The sequence below is a fragment of the Anastrepha obliqua genome, chromosome 5, assembly GCF_027943255.1.
Source record: "Anastrepha obliqua isolate idAnaObli1 chromosome 5, idAnaObli1_1.0, whole genome shotgun sequence".
In the NCBI taxonomy this organism is placed as follows: Eukaryota; Metazoa; Arthropoda; class Insecta; order Diptera; family Tephritidae; genus Anastrepha; species Anastrepha obliqua.
Genome location: NC_072896.1, coordinates 79,362,614 through 79,378,821, shown reverse-complemented (window position 1 = coordinate 79,378,821; position 16,208 = coordinate 79,362,614).

Below are 16,208 nucleotides of genomic sequence, written 5' to 3'. Positions count from 1 at the left end.
CCTAGCTCTTCACTCATAAGCTTCTAATTGAAGGTGTGTTGTCCCACAGCAAAGGAGGGCTCGGGTCCTATTAAAGACGAGGCCGCAGTCTTTCTTGCTAATGCGTCCGCTATTTCATTATACTTATCCAGTTATACTCTGTATCCATATCCAGTTATACCCCTGTGTCCAGGACCCAAATTGGTCTGATGCAATTTTGCGTTTTTAGCAGATTAATTTTCTCGATACACTCAAGGGCCAATGAGGACGATAGGGCCATGGGTGCCGCCTGACTGTCTTTTTGATTAGCAATTCGCTCATTCCAGAAATTTCTGGCTTAGTTTGTCTCTGCACATAGACAAGTGGCATACATCTCCGCTTGGAGGATGCTTGGAAACCTGCTCATCGGCCCTGAGCGTTTAGTTCTGGTGCCGTAAATTCCAGTGCCTATGCCTTCTGGCGTCTCCGAGCCATCTGTGTGTCAGTGCAGGATGCACTCATGGAGTTCCGTTTCAAATGGAGGTCTACTCCAGTTTAACCTACTGTTCACCTCAGTTCTGAACTTCTTTTCGAATTTGATAACTTTAGTGATATCATCTCTGGGTAAGTGCGAGCTGCAGCCATAGCACTTTCTTATTTTTAGATGACACCCATTTTCCTCTCCCAAAGCCCTCCCTGGTAATATTCCGCAGAGTACGAATAACTGATTGCTGAATAGCTATATGAAACGGTGTTAGCTCAGGGTAGATCCTCATCGCTTCCGTGATGCAGTCCCATGCTAAGTTCTGGAGCCTAGAGAGAGTGACTCTCGATGCCTAAGCAACCGCCCCATATGTCACCATTGGGCTTATTATCATGACGAAGGCTTCTTCTTCTCTTCATAACAAACTATTTATCTGCTGTGACATAAAATTCCAAAGCATTCCACTTGTGGCAGAACACCAAGCCGCACATCACAAATTGGAGCAAAAGTTTGGCCTGAACACCATTCAAGCATGCCTGCAGTTTATTATTATTACTATTATTATTATTACTATAAATGTTCACTTGCACATGAAGGAAAATGATATAGAATTCCAATGTGATCAATGATGCCGCTTATGCTTTAATTTCCCCACCAAACCTGCACTGCATGCCGACAAATTCATTGCCATACACGCAAAACATTCTACTAACTTCCGAGCAATTTATGTATGTACGTAAGCCTATAAAAGGTGCTTGTGGACGCATTTGTTTACATAATGCACATACCTACCTACATAATGAGTTTCGTTCGTCATTGACAAAAGCAAATTTGCATATAAATGCTGCATTACATAAATTAGTTGCTTCAACTGCAGCTGTCGACGCGTTGCATGCAGCCATCTTTTCCGAACAGATATACTGTATACTGCATGCGTACCTATGTGCATATGTATGCATGTATGTATGTACATTCATTTGGCCATATTTTGCAACTCTAAGCTAGATGGGTACACTTTGGCACACACTAATGAGTGCATGCCAGTACATATATTTCTGTGTCTAAATGTATGTAGGTTTGCATATTTTGTTTGGTGTATCCTGCTAATTTTGCAGCTGTATATCAACAACATAGCTACATAGCTACATAACACGCAGTTGAGCATTGCCAATTTGCGACTGCTGTGCAGTTTGTTTAAGTTGTCGGTTAACCCACAAGTGATACACACACACACCCACACCCATCAATGCATATGTGACACTCCAACCCATCCATACAAGTACAGAGTGCATAGGCACAAACGTGGAGCTTGAAATTTTGTTAATGAAGTGCGTGCGCAGGTGTTCACATCCTCCATTTGTAGACATAATAATATTGTATAAAAGGATTAAAATGACCAAATTATGCGCTTTTAATAGGATTTAAACACACATAGCCCACCACCTAACCGTAACCGACTCATGAAGTTGTCGTTTAGTAATTGCAATAAAATTATTAGCAAATATTGCTTGACTACACGAGTATGTGTATGTGTGTGTATGTGCGCCATGTTAGCGGCTGAGTAATTACATAATTAATGTGTGCGCTTGAATTCAACGTCCGAATTCGGGATTAACTTCCTCAATTAGTTGCATTAGCCGAGTATTTGCGCAGCGTATTAATGCTTATATTATTTACTGTAATTTACGGTGTTAAAATTTCACATATTTTAACCTTTGATAATTTTTAGAAATAACTAGTATTCAGTATCACGCATTCATATTTATTTTGTATGTAGCCAACAGATGCGTATTTTCATGGCGCATTTACTAGTTAGCATGACAATCATAATATACGAAACAATGACAGCGGCATTCAACAAAAAATCTACTTAAAATAAATTAAAAAAGAAAGACAAAATGAAATAATTGTGCAAGGTATTTTGACTAAATGAAAAATACGACTAAGCTTAGGCATAATTGAGGTCCTATCTTGACCATATTCCACCGACTATTATCTTTCCAATCTTCAATACTTTCAGTTTTATTCACGTAACCGCTATCTCAGAGATAGCTCCACAGAAAATAGTCAAAAAACAATTCGGGCAATGCATATATATCATCATCATCCCGGCATTACAGTCCGGGGTGGACCATTGCCTCCTCTACAATACGCCTCCATTCTTCTCGACAATCTGCTTTCGCTCTATGTTGTGAGATTTTCATCTTTCGTATATCGTCTTCTACATCTTGCAACCAACGTCTCCTTGGCCGGCCTCTCCTTCTTGCTCCTACAGGGTTTGCTTCAAATACTTTTTTGGTCGTACTTTCGCTGCTCATTCTTAAAATGTGTTATTGCCACCGTAATCTTTGGGGCTTTATAAACTGCGTTCCATTTCCTCCCGCGATTAAAACACTGAGCTCGTGGTTATACCGTATACGGTATGTACCGTATTCTAATCGTATATGGTCGAATATTATTCTAAGAATTTTACTTTCAAATCGCATCAGTAAATTCACGTCATTAACTTTAAGCACCCATGTTTCACAGCCGTAGGTGAGAACCGGTCTTAATATAGTTGTGTACATCTGGAGTTTTGAGTTCATAAGTTTGATATGGCCAGCTCTGTTAGCTGCCTGAATACGGTTTTGTTTAGACAAAAACATATTCTTATTTATGCTGAGTACTACGCCTAAGTATTTAAACTCTTGCATAAACTCAAAAACATAATTTCCGATTCTGATGTAACTATCATGGAAGGCTCGTGTGATGTACTCCGTCTTTTCTTCATTTATATTGGGGCCCGCTGGTCTTGTAGCTTGCACTAATGCATATATAAGTACATGTATAGTACATATATATATATATTAACCCGGGTCCATTTGTGGGTAGGCAAAAAAATCGCCCATTGCTCTGTGAAAATCGTATTCTAGGGATAAAATAAGAAACTTTGCCGAAGGAACCATACCTATAAAACGAATTCTGATGTCCGCCAATTTTGGTCGAACTTTTAGTGTCTTTTGTGGGGAGCCAAAAAATCGCCCATTGCTCTGTGAAAATCATATTCTAGGGATCAAAATAAGAAACTTTGCCAAAGGAACCATACCTCTAAAACGAATTCTGATGTCCCCCAATTTGGGTCGAACTTTTTAGTTTCTTTTCTCATGTAAAGGCCAAAAAATGGTGATATTTTGAAATGATTGTATGGGGAACCCCCCAGGGGAGTTCCAGGGGGTGTGCCACTGGCATGGGTGGATCGGCCGTCCAAAGTTAGTGGGGGTCGGTCATACATTTGGACTCGATTGGAGCACTCTAAATGGGTCAAAGTGGCATTTTTCGTTCGACCCAAATTGGGGGACATCAGAATTCGTTTTAGAGGTATGGTTCCTTCGGCAAAGTTTCTTATTTTGATCCCTAGAATACGATTTTCACAGAGCAATGAGCGATTTTTAAATCGAGGGTGCCGCCACACCAGTAGTATTTTTTCATTTAAATTGGAGAGGATCAGATAAGATAAGTAGACATTAAAGACAAGCGTACCCTGTAAAATATGACTAGAAATGGTTTTGGTAAAAGTCATTTAATCCAAAACCATGGAATCGTCGAGCCTACAGCTCGCACTTGCCCCAACTTATTATAAATTTGACAAGAAGTACAGGGTCAAACGGGACGATAAACTAAGCTAAAGTACACCTGCTCCCACACTGGTATGCAGCTGCTCGAAGACACCAGAAGGCAACCGCCAAAACAAAGCGGTCTGTGCCGATGGGTAGTTTTCCCAGCAGCTTCCAAGAAATGTAGATGCCATCTGCCTACGAGTATGTGCAGAAACCTGCAGAATGAGCGAATTACCATTCAAAGTGACAGTCAGGCAGCGCTCAAGGTGATGTCATCATTTGAGGTAAATTTCTCATTAGTCCTTGAGTGCATTGGGTTATAACTGGTAACGAAGTACTTTACCTGGCTAGGGAGGTTACGACCTCGTTATTAATAGGCCCCTGCCCTTCCTTGCTATGGGACAACACTCTAACAAGGAGAAGCCTTGAAACGAGGAGCTAAGTCCAAGAAACGTGAACTGGTACCAAATTATAGGGTTAAGTCAGGCGAAGTCTTTAACGGGGGTATATAATAAAAGGAGGTTCAGGAGGCAGCTCATAACACTTATTAAGGACAAGCTGAGCTAAGGGGCATACTGACAGGATACTACAAATCGCGTAGCAATCTGCACAGGATTGGGATAACTCTTCCATTGCCCCCTGAGGGTTTAGCAACCAGTCTTCGGAGACTCCAGCACTCCTTCCTTTCGTCGGTGATGCTAGAGCGCGAATAGTATAATTTGAAAGTTTAACTTTACCAGTTTAAAAGTACCATAGACAGGAAAGAAGGGGCCGCCCGCCGCTCAGACGAATTGACGATGTCGATGAAGACGCAGGCCTTTGCATTTTGGGTATGGAGGATACAGGCACGAAACTGAGACAATTGGAGACATATCCAGCAGTCGAATACCCGATTAAGGTTGTCCAGCCAACTATGATGATGATGATTATATTATAATATTAACAATAAGTAGTTAAATTTACTGAAAATATCAAAGGCATTAGGCATTAGAAATTTGTGTGAAAAAATAAAACTTTTGCTCACACTTTTAAACACGTAAGCTCTCGGAGCAGTATTTTATTAATAGGGTGTCCATTTATAGTATGCCACTAGCTCTTGAACTTGCAAAAAGTCATATTCGAAAACGTCTTCAAGTAAGTCCAACTTATTTGCAAGATTCAAACAGCAATACGTTCCATTAGTTACAATGGGACAGATATTAAAATTAAATCTACTTCATCGAATAAAGTGGAATTTGGCTCACATGATTCAAAATATTGGGTTGACAAGTAATTGCGGATTTCACTCATAGGTGGCTTCAGTTGAATTTTTAAGGTTTGCAGACGTGGTACGAATGAAAAAACGCATTTTATAATATTATTAGATAGTTGACAATTCAGTTGTCAATCAGTGAAAAAAGTATTTTGATCGGTTGCGTAGTTTTCATTTCGCGTTCATTGAAAAATGGAAAATCAAAAGTCACATTTTCGCCATATTTTGCTTTTTTATTTCCGCAACGGGAAACCCGCATCGCAAACTCATAAAAAGTTATGCGCTGTTTATGGTGACAAAGCATTAAAAGAACGGCAACGTCAAAATTGGTTTGCCAAATTTAGTTCTGGTGATTTTTCACACAAACATGAAAAACGCTCTGCTCGATCAATTCTGATGTCTACATTGAACAACTAACGAAAGTATACAAAGAAGTTGAAGAAAAGCGCCCCGAATTGACAAATCGAAAACGTATTGTATTCCATCATGGCAATGCAAGGCCACACACATCTTTGGCCACTCGGCAAAAATTATTGGAGCTAGGTTGGGATGTTTTGCCATATCCACCATGTAGTCCTGACCTTACACCATCTGATTACTTTTTGTTTCAATCTTAACAAAACTCCTTGAAAGGTAAAAATTTCAATAATGATGATGTCAAATCGTACCTGTTTCAGTTTTATGAACGTGGGATTATGAAGTTGCCTAAAGGACGGCAAAAGGTCATTGATCAAAATGGGCAATACATTACAGAATAAAGTTATTTAGTTCCATGGACAAATTGTCTTTGATTTTCTAAAAAAACCCACAATTACTTAGTTGCCAACCTAATGTATATATATATATATATACTGGGGGAACGATATGAAGTGTTACCAACTTCACACAGCTTGTATCTGTAAAACAGCTCATGACATCAACGTCAAAATTGTTCTAATCACTGTTCAATATATTGTTTATAAGCCATCAAAAGCATTTGCGTCTCAGTTTTGTAGATTTTTTTTCTGTGATGGAATTCAAACGTAACAGTGTGATTGCCTTATATTTTCCTGGAAAATCACAACCAGCCATTGTTCGTGAGCTCAGTCACCTCAAAGTGAATAAAATGTTGTTGTATCGCATTATAAAACGTTACAATTATACTGGTAGCATTGCAAAACGCTATTGAGGGGGACCAGAAAAAACCGCAACAACGCCAGAAATGGTTCGAAAGTGAAGGCTTGACCTGAAAGAAATCCACGTCGAAGTGGAAGAAAAATGGCCAAAGAACTGAAAATATCGCAAGACAGTATTCGACGCATATTTAAAAATGAGCTCAAGGTCAAGGCTTACAAGTTCCATAAAGCACACGATCTTTCACCCCAGCAAAAAAAAAGTTCGGTGCGAAAGAGCAAAGGAGTTGTTGCGCTTACACGAACGTGGCGAATTTCCTAACATTGTGTTTTCTGATGCAAAAAATTTCGCAATTGAGCACTTCATGAATACTCAAAACGATCGTGATTACTTGACCGAACGCTCATACGAGAATTTGAGCCTACGTATGGCCACTCGAAGCAATTTCCCATCGCAAGTAATGGTTTGGGCCGCAGGGACCGCTGATGGACGCTCTCCAATCATTTTTATGGAGCCTGGTGTCAAAGTGAATGCGTCTTATTATCGCGGAAATGTTTTAGAAGCTGCTTTAGAGCCGTGGGCACGCAAACATTTCGGTCGTAGACCATGGACGTTCCAACAGGACTCGGCACCGTGTCATAAAGCTCGTGTGAACCAATAATGGTTAAAAAATCATGTTCCCCACTTCATTTCGTCCACATAATGGCTTTCGAATTCGCCAGACGCAAATCGGATGGACTATTCCATCTGGTCCATTTTGGAAAACAAGCTGAGGACTAAAACATATGCCAGTATGGATGCGCTGAAAAAAGCGATTATACGAGAATGGGCCAGACCGTGGAAGCGCGCGACCTTTCTTGGAACGAGAAGTGCACACAAAACTTTAGACGCGATTATCTCAAAGTCGTGTTTTTTGAAAATTACCGTCGCGGTGATCATTATTTATCAAAAACTATTTTACCGATTTGCATAAACTTTTTTTTAATTATTCGAAGTTACAACCTCGTGAATCTGAACGGTTCACTTTTTATAAATATTTGCACAGTTCGCTGGAATTAATTTTTTTTTAATTTTTCAATCCCCTCAAAAATCATTTTTTTTTTTTTTTTTGGTGCAAAGTGGTTTTCATATCGACAAAAATTTTTTTTGGGTAAATTAACCGTTCAGATTCACTAAAAAACATTTTTCTATAATAATCATTTAATTTTTTTGATTTCAGTTGAGCTGCTCATGCGCTACCGTGATCACCGCAAGCCTCTTCTAAAAAACGGCGTTTCGGGGGAGGGGCGATATCAACAATAAATAATAATATTTTTTTAAATAAAAACATCAAAATTAATTCTTCGAGAGTTACCATTTAGTATAATATATGCCTCATTTGAATAAAAGTTCTAAAACATATTTAAAAAAAATTATGACAGTCGTCCATTTTTTCGGGCTCACAAGGCATATAACCCCTTAATTTTCCATCGATTTTCAGATATAACCTTTCAGAAAGGATCCTCGAACCAAACGAGAAAAGGCCAGACCCGGATGTCCAACCGAAGGTTTTAAAAATGTGCCCATCGGAGTGTTAAGTGAAACGTTTACAATCTTAAAGCGCTAAAAAGTATGCGTCGTTTAATACCCAATTTGTTACATTCGCCCTAATATCATCGCTCGTAGGCTTTTCATCTACTTATCTATACATATATGTATTTCCGACAATCAATTGTATGGATAATTTTTTTTTTTGGCACTGTACATATATTCTGTATATTTACATACAATAATTTATTGCATCATTAGCAAGCCGAACATCTTTTGATCGTAATACCAACACTTATATACTTGTGCATACATACATTCATTCGTATTAGGAAACACTTTATGCACATACATACATACACATTTCTCCTTAGACATTTCGAATAACCACTTTAGAACTGTAATTGAATATTTGAACGCGTTCAACTGTTGCTTCATTTGATGAATTAATGAAATTACAGCTGCCAAGTGGGTGTGTCGAAAATTGCTTACGTGAGTTCAACCTACTATGTAGTTCGCTAACTGTAATTTTAGCAATTAATTTCATCCGAGGCATTGGCATTTATAATTAGCCAACTTTGTGGCTATTAAATCGTAATGGTTTTAAGTATTTGCATTGAAAATACTTTTTTGCCTAACAGTGAAATGAAAAGTGGTGATGTTGTGCCTTCAAAAATTCTCCAGAAGTTTCAATTCAGAACTATTCACGAAAAAAATATAATATATACCCTCTAATTGAGACTACAATTATTTTAATGTGCATTACAATAAGGCTCCAACATTTTTGTTTTATTTCAATATCATCTCACTTTTGACTTTAATGCGAAATTTTATATAGAAACTTTAGTCGAGAAGAGGAATAATTGCGCAATATTTAAAATTTATCCAGAAATGCTTTTATGGATTCAAAATAGATTAAGAATTACAACTACGGTCACTAAATGGGGATGGGACACACCCAGGCTCACCGAAATGACGACGCAGTGAATCCTTTGTTTCACGGGCTGTATGTCAAGTAGAGTAGTTGTGGAGATCACCGGCTTGAATTTTTGGCATCAAACGATCATATATCATGGCGCGATACCGTTCGCCATTCACTGTTACAGTGGGTCAGCCTCGTCTTTGAACAAATATTGGCTGATAATTCCTCCAACCCATAGACCGCACAAAATGGTTGTTTTCAATGGATGCAATGGATGTTTTTGAATGGCTTCGGGTTGCTCTTGAGCCCAGGCCCGGCAGAAGACTTTCAGCCTGGGTGGGTAGTAGGTTAGGGTGAAGGAGGAAGGGGGGGGCGATGTCGGCAAGAAAAAAGATTTTTTTTAATTTTCAAAAATTTGTTTACTATCATTTCTTATTGAAGTTACAAAATATTATCATTAAGGTAAATATCGTAACTCTACGTATAAATACTTTAATAGAAACTCAGGTGCGCAATGCAAAAATTGCGGTGCGCTTTGCTTTTCGTGAAATAAACTGATTTAATAACTTTTCTAAATCAAGTTTGTCTGTAATCTCGCGATACACATGTAAAATAGCAATGTTATTAAGCCGATCCTGCGACATTGTAGACCTTAAATATGATTTGAGTCGACGGAGAACAGAAAAACTTCGTTCATTTGAACAAGATGAGCCAGGAATCGTGATGAGCAAGCGAACAAATCGCTGGAATTCTGGAATAATCCCTCTAACCCATTCATATTTTTTTAGAAAATCTACAACCTCTCTCAAGTTATTAGCTTGCTCATTTTGTCTTTTTAGAAGTTCCATAAACATGTTTCTGTCGCTAAGCAAACGTTCTTTGTCAAAATCATCTTTATAAAATTTCACAATGACATCAATGTCTGCGGCCTGACCGATTGCAAACCTTTCCAACAATTTGAAAAATTGCGCGGAATCATTTTCAAATCGCCTTCTCAGTGACGAAATTAATTGATCATAAATTTCGATGTACGACTTTCTGAAAAAATCTTTAGCAGTCTTGAATTGAACGTTTGTGGTTGTACCTGTATCGAGGCGTTTCGGAATTTTTCGTTGACGCGGAATTCGTGGTTCGTCAATTTCGAGATCCTCAGCTGCTTGGACGCTTTTTTGCCAAATTTCTTCAAATTTGGAGTCACGAGAAGCGTTTAAAACGTCAGTCACTGCTCCGACTTTTTCGTATGATTCGATGACGGAAAGATTCATCTTTTGCAAGTCTTTGTTCAATATTTCGATGCGATCAAACATTTCTATTAACATGTTCAAATAAAACGTACAATCAAAAGACTCCATGTAATCGTAGAATCCAGATGCCTTGGCTGACATTGCACTGTTAATTTCCTTGTCGACACTGCGATCATGGAAAAATTGCATCAGTTGAGCATAATTGTCCCTCACAGTTTTTAAAGATTTTATTCGTACAACCCATCTGTATCATGAAAATAACAAAATCTAAAAATCTTAAACATGTATGTATATTTCGACGTGCCATACGAAAACTAACACTTTTAAAATTGCCTACGAAAAATTACACTTTCAAAATGATGTAAGAAAACTAACACTTTTAATTTGTGCTGGCGAAAACGAAACAATTTTAGGTAGTACATTTTCTTCAAACAAAAAGTGAAAGTGTTAGTTTTCTTCAGACACAAAATTTCTAGTGTTAGTTTTCGTATGGCACGCCGATTTAAACTGAATAAAAAAAAATTGGTGCACTAAAATTTTTTTGAATTTCGTTAGACATGGTGCTAAGATGGTATTTCTAAAATCTTGTAATTAAAAAATAGCCAATTATATAACAGGAAGAAAAAAAAGTTTGCACAAAGTTCAGGGGAATTTTTCAAAATTTGCTAAACGGCCATCAAAATTTTCACCTTTTTTGGCAGAATTTTTAGAAATTTTCTGAGTACGCAGTTTTGTAGGCCAGTCAATTTGACTGTAACAATGTGCAAGCTAGAAGTAGCGAAATTTCCCTGATTTTTTAGAATTTTTTTCGTCGAGGGTTTTGCCTAATTTCTTCCATACAAAAAAAAATTAATTCTAAACATTCTGCCAAAAAAGGTGAACATTTTGATGGCCGTTTAGCAAATTTTGAAAAATTCCCCTGAACTTTGTGCAAACTTTTTTTTCTTCCTGTTATATAATTGACTATTTTTTAATTACAAGATTTTAGAAATACCATCTTAGCACCATGTCTAACGAAATTCAAAAAAATTTTAGTGTATCAATTTTTTTTTATTCAGTGTATACATTTTAAAGACGAAATTTCGATTCCTTATCAATACCTGGTCGGGCAATAGGCTGCAAGAGAAGGCAAGTTTTCCTCTCCCTCGTTTTCCGCTTGAATCTGTAAATCTCTGAATTGTGCAATTCGTTTTGGAGAGTCTCTAACAAAGTTTATAATTTCTCTTAATATTCCAATGCATTTTCTTGCTGATGACATATTTTCAATCGCATCCTGGACAACGAGATTTAAATTATGAGCATTGCAGTGTACATACAATGCTCGAGACTCTTTTTCAAGAATTCGCGTCTGCAATCCCGAAATATTGCCAGAAACATTGGAAGCTCCATCGTAACACTGACCCCTGACTTTTGACAATGGCAAGTTGTATTTTTGGAAGATTTCTTCGACAAGATCGAACAATGTTTTGCCCTTTGTGTCCGAAGTCGAAAAAAATGAAATAAAGTGTTCTTTTGCTGTCAAATCTTCGGAAACAATTCTCAGACAAACAGATACTTGCTCGATTCGGGATACATCCGAGGTTTCATCCAATGAAATGGAGCAGTATTCGGCGTTTCTTATGTCTTCTATAATTTCCATTGAAACTGTGGTGGCCATTAGTTCGAGGATTTCATTTTGACTTCTGTGGTGTAGCCATTTATGACCATCTCTTTGGAGCCAAGCTTTCAGTTCCACGACATCTTCTGCACGGGCCTGTAGGAACGTCATGAAGTTCGATCTTTCATCATTGTTGTCTCCTCTTATAGGCAAACCTTATATAGCCAGTGCTTTCAATGTGCTGAATATTTTTAATAACGCTGTACGATTATCCATCATCTGCTTGAAATGGACTGTCGATATTTGCTGAACCACGTTAGTTTTTGCAACGTTCAATAATGCTTCGACGCAATTGAGGTGTAGGCAAGTTGTTGAATGAATTTTTAGTCGATCTGCTCCATGCTTCCAGTTTGAAAAACCGTCGTCAACCCAGGCTTTCTTAGATTGGACTTCACGCGTGTGCAAATTGATGACTAATTTCCGTTCGCATGCATCAGTACAATCAGTGCAAAATCCTTTATCATTTTTGATTATAAGCCATGGATATTGTTCTTTATAGCGTTTGAAACGCGGGGGTGTGGTTAGACTTTTTGAAGTATCTGAAAAAACATGAATACAAATATAAATGTATTTCATGCACATGTGTATAAAAAGCTATTTTTTACTTACGTTTTTTAATATCGTTTTTATTGCTTTCTTGGTATTGATTTTGATTGCAATCTACTACATCAACGCGCTCGTCAGCTTTAGTATACTGAATTTCTGTCAGCTGTTCCACCTCGACTTGTCTAACCGCATCTTCCACGCTCACTTCGTTATTTCTTTTCCATCGCACTATAAATTTATCCATCGTTCTTTTCACTTCAACCCCCTTTCCAGTTTCTTTTCTTTATTTTCGTTTCATCACTACTTTTTAACAATAGACATGAAGGTCGACAGGGCTGCCAGTATTTTTTTCAAAATCACAAATTAGGGCTCTGCAATAACAAAATGACTGTGGGGAAAAGTAGGCATCGCAATACCAACGCATATTTCGATAAACTCGATAGTTCCATAATTTCCAATCCTAGTTAGCAGCTGTAACATGCTAGTAAAATTTGGTGATTTTGGCGATTTTTAAGGGAGAATACTGGCAGCCTTGCAGGTCGAGTTAGTTGAACTGATTTTTACTTTTTTCATTTTCAATTGCAAGCATAGTTGTCAAAATCAGGGCGCTTACATTTGTTTGTGTGTGTGTGTGTTTATGTTCTCGTTTGTACTTTGACAAGTCTCTTTCAAATTACACTAACAAATACATGGGGAAAGCTACTGCCTACACCTAACATGAATACACCTTGATTCAGCTGATTGATTTCTGGCACGTACTTTACTGCCAGTCTCAAAAAACATAAATTTTTCGAAAAATGTCATCAAAATCTGGGTGGGTGTTTTACCCACCCGGAATTTTCTGAGTGGGTACAACTACCCACCGTACCCTCCTATTTTGCCGGGCCTGCTTGAGCCTTAATACGGCAATTTTACGTAGCCATTAAATCAAATACCGGCCTCATCGTTGAACGAAATTCGGGTCCCATAATGGGGATCTTGAAGAGTCCAACGACTGAAATTAAGACGCTTCGGAAGATCGGCTGCTTTCTAACCTTGGACTGGCTGTATTTTATAAGCTTTCAAATCAAGAGCTTTGCGTAAAATCGCACAAGTAGTGCCATAAGATAGGCCAAGTTGTTGATATCGGCGTCGAATCGATTCTTCCGGGTCTTCGGCAAACCTCTCATTTACACCCGCAATACTCTCTTAACCTCGAGCTGTACGTAGTATAATCGGTGGGGTGTCAATCATTAATGTAAAATTGTTCTCAACTTTGCCGACGGTTTTATTTACAATACAGCTGAGCGCACGATGAACAAATTTCACAGCGCGTCGATTGTCGTTATACGATTTGTAAACGTTGTTGAGGCCCTAGTCTTTCCATGTTGAAATCTCAATGAATACTGAAAAAATTATGTATTTAATTTGATAGTAGTCACGCGTGATTTGTCTAAAAAAAAAAACTATTGGAGAAAGTACCTCGAAACTGATCACCCTTTAGTTTCATTTGCTTGGTAATATTCCTGGTTACCGCAGTAGCTGATTGGATTTGCGGGTTGAGCTGGTTGAAAAATATTTATGGTACAATATTCTGTACTCAAAATTCTGGCTGCTAAGATTCTATATTTCAAAATTCTGCTTGATAAAATTCTTCATTGTAAAATGATTCTTTTAAAAATACAGTTTTTTTGCTGATGGTTTTGGGTGTTTTTTTCATCCATATAACAAACAAACAAAAATTATTAAGGGTACCCTTCTGTAATAGCTAGCTATGTATTGTACTTACAAACCCACCTAAATAAATATGAAACTGAGTTCTAAGCAAAAAGTTATTTGATCAATGTGCTTAAATCATTGCAGAGTAGCAAACAATAAATAATTGGTGGTCCAGTCATAATTACATATATATTACTAGTTTTTCTCATTGTTGTTGTTTGAACTTTTTGTGTATAAAAGTATGCAACGTGGCGATAAATTATATGATACCACTAGAAAATGAAACAAATTAATTCCAACGCAATGGCAGTGTTTTTATTCGGAAAAAAAATATGGAAATTGACAGGATCAAACAAGAAGTTATGTCAACAACTTTAATATCAATTCGCCATAAAAATGTTTAAAGCCATAAAAACCAGTGCAGTTAAAGCTTCATTGCATATTTTTCCGTTATTAGGGCTGATATTGAAAAAAAAACAGATATATAAAAAAGTGCATTTATTGAACTGCATGCACGCTTGTATTTGCATATTTTGATATTATTTATAGACTGACACACAAGAAGAGCGCGTAAGGTGTTTAGGCCAAGCTGCCGCTCTACAGATTGCGGTGTGCGCGTAAGTGCTACTATTGTGCCGTAAGTGGATGAACCTGTTTTATGCTGTCACCGACAAGTTTGGTTGAGGTTTGGTTGTACCTACAAAGGCTTATCCTTGTTTGAAAATTATTATTTTTTATCAGTGCCAGCTATGGAATCGACCACAGGGCCTACTGCCTGTAGTCTAGTGAAAACATGCCGCAGCATGAGAGAGAAAGAGAGAGAGATGCGAGAATATAAAACATATAATATTATATAGAGGAACAAAGCATATAGAATATCCACTTTTTACCCATATGTACGTGGTGCGGCACTCGAAGTGTAACCAACTTCAGACCGCTCACGCATCAATTAGTCAGTTGTCTGTTAGTTGGCTAAATGCCAGTCCAGAGCATTGTTTATAAGCGCGCGGAAGCATTTTGCTGAGAGTAAACGTGAAAACAGAAAATCAGTAATGAATTTCATAAGTAATGGAGTGATTGCAGTATATTTAGTTGGAAAATCACAACCAGCGATTGTTCGTGAGCTCGAGCACCTTAAAGTAAATAAAGTTTTTGCATCATTTCACACCATCACTCGTTACAATGATACAGGCGAAACGTGATCATCAACGCCATGTGAAATGGTCCAAAAAAATGAAGAAGTTCCAACCAAATAGCGAGCTGAAAATATCCGACCATAGCATCCGCCGCACATTGAAAAATTATCTCAAAGTCAAGCCTTACAAGATCCAAAAGGCTCATGATCTCACCCCAAAGCAGCAACATGTTAAACTTGAGAGAGCGAAGGAGTTGCTTCGCTTGGCCGAAAAAGGTCAATTTCCGAGCATGGCATTTTCGGACGAGAAAATTTTTCAAATTGAGCAATTCGTAAACTTCCAAAACGATAGGGTTTATTCGGCCGACCGTTCATATGAGAGTTTGAGTAATCGATTGGCCATCAGGAGGCAGCACCTGCCACAGATAATGGTTTGGCCCGCTGTAACCGCAAATGGACGCTCTCCAATCGTTTTCAACCAGCCTGGCGTCAAGGCAATCACAAAGTATTGTCGGGAAGTATTCTGGAGGTTGATTTGAAGCCGTGGGCAGACAAACATTTCGGTGGCAGACAGTTTCAACACCGGCACCATCTTACAAGGCTCAAGCGAACCAAGAATGGGTAAAAACAACGTTCCGAACTTCATAACGTCCACACAATAGCTGTCAAATGCACCAGACGCGAATTCGATGGATTATTCCGAACTAAAACATTCACCAGTCTCGATGCGCTGAAAAGAGCCATTGTCCGCAAGTGGGTCAAAATACCTGCAAGTCACATTCGGGCAGCTTGCGATTCATTTCTGGACCGTCTCAAGGTAAAAGGTGGTTAAATCGAGCAAAAGTAAATTGATTCTTAATTTTGCATTATTTTCACACATTTTTTATTTGGAATTGAATAAAAGTAATTTTCCAAACTAAATTTATGGCCCTTTTAATTGATTACACTGCAAGTGCCGGACCCTGTATTATACCCTTCAGGGCATGAATTTAACATAAAAGTAGCTTTAAGTAGCTTTCTAAAAATTAGCGTTGACTGTACAGTTCCTTTAATGTGGGTAAACTACTTTTGTATAG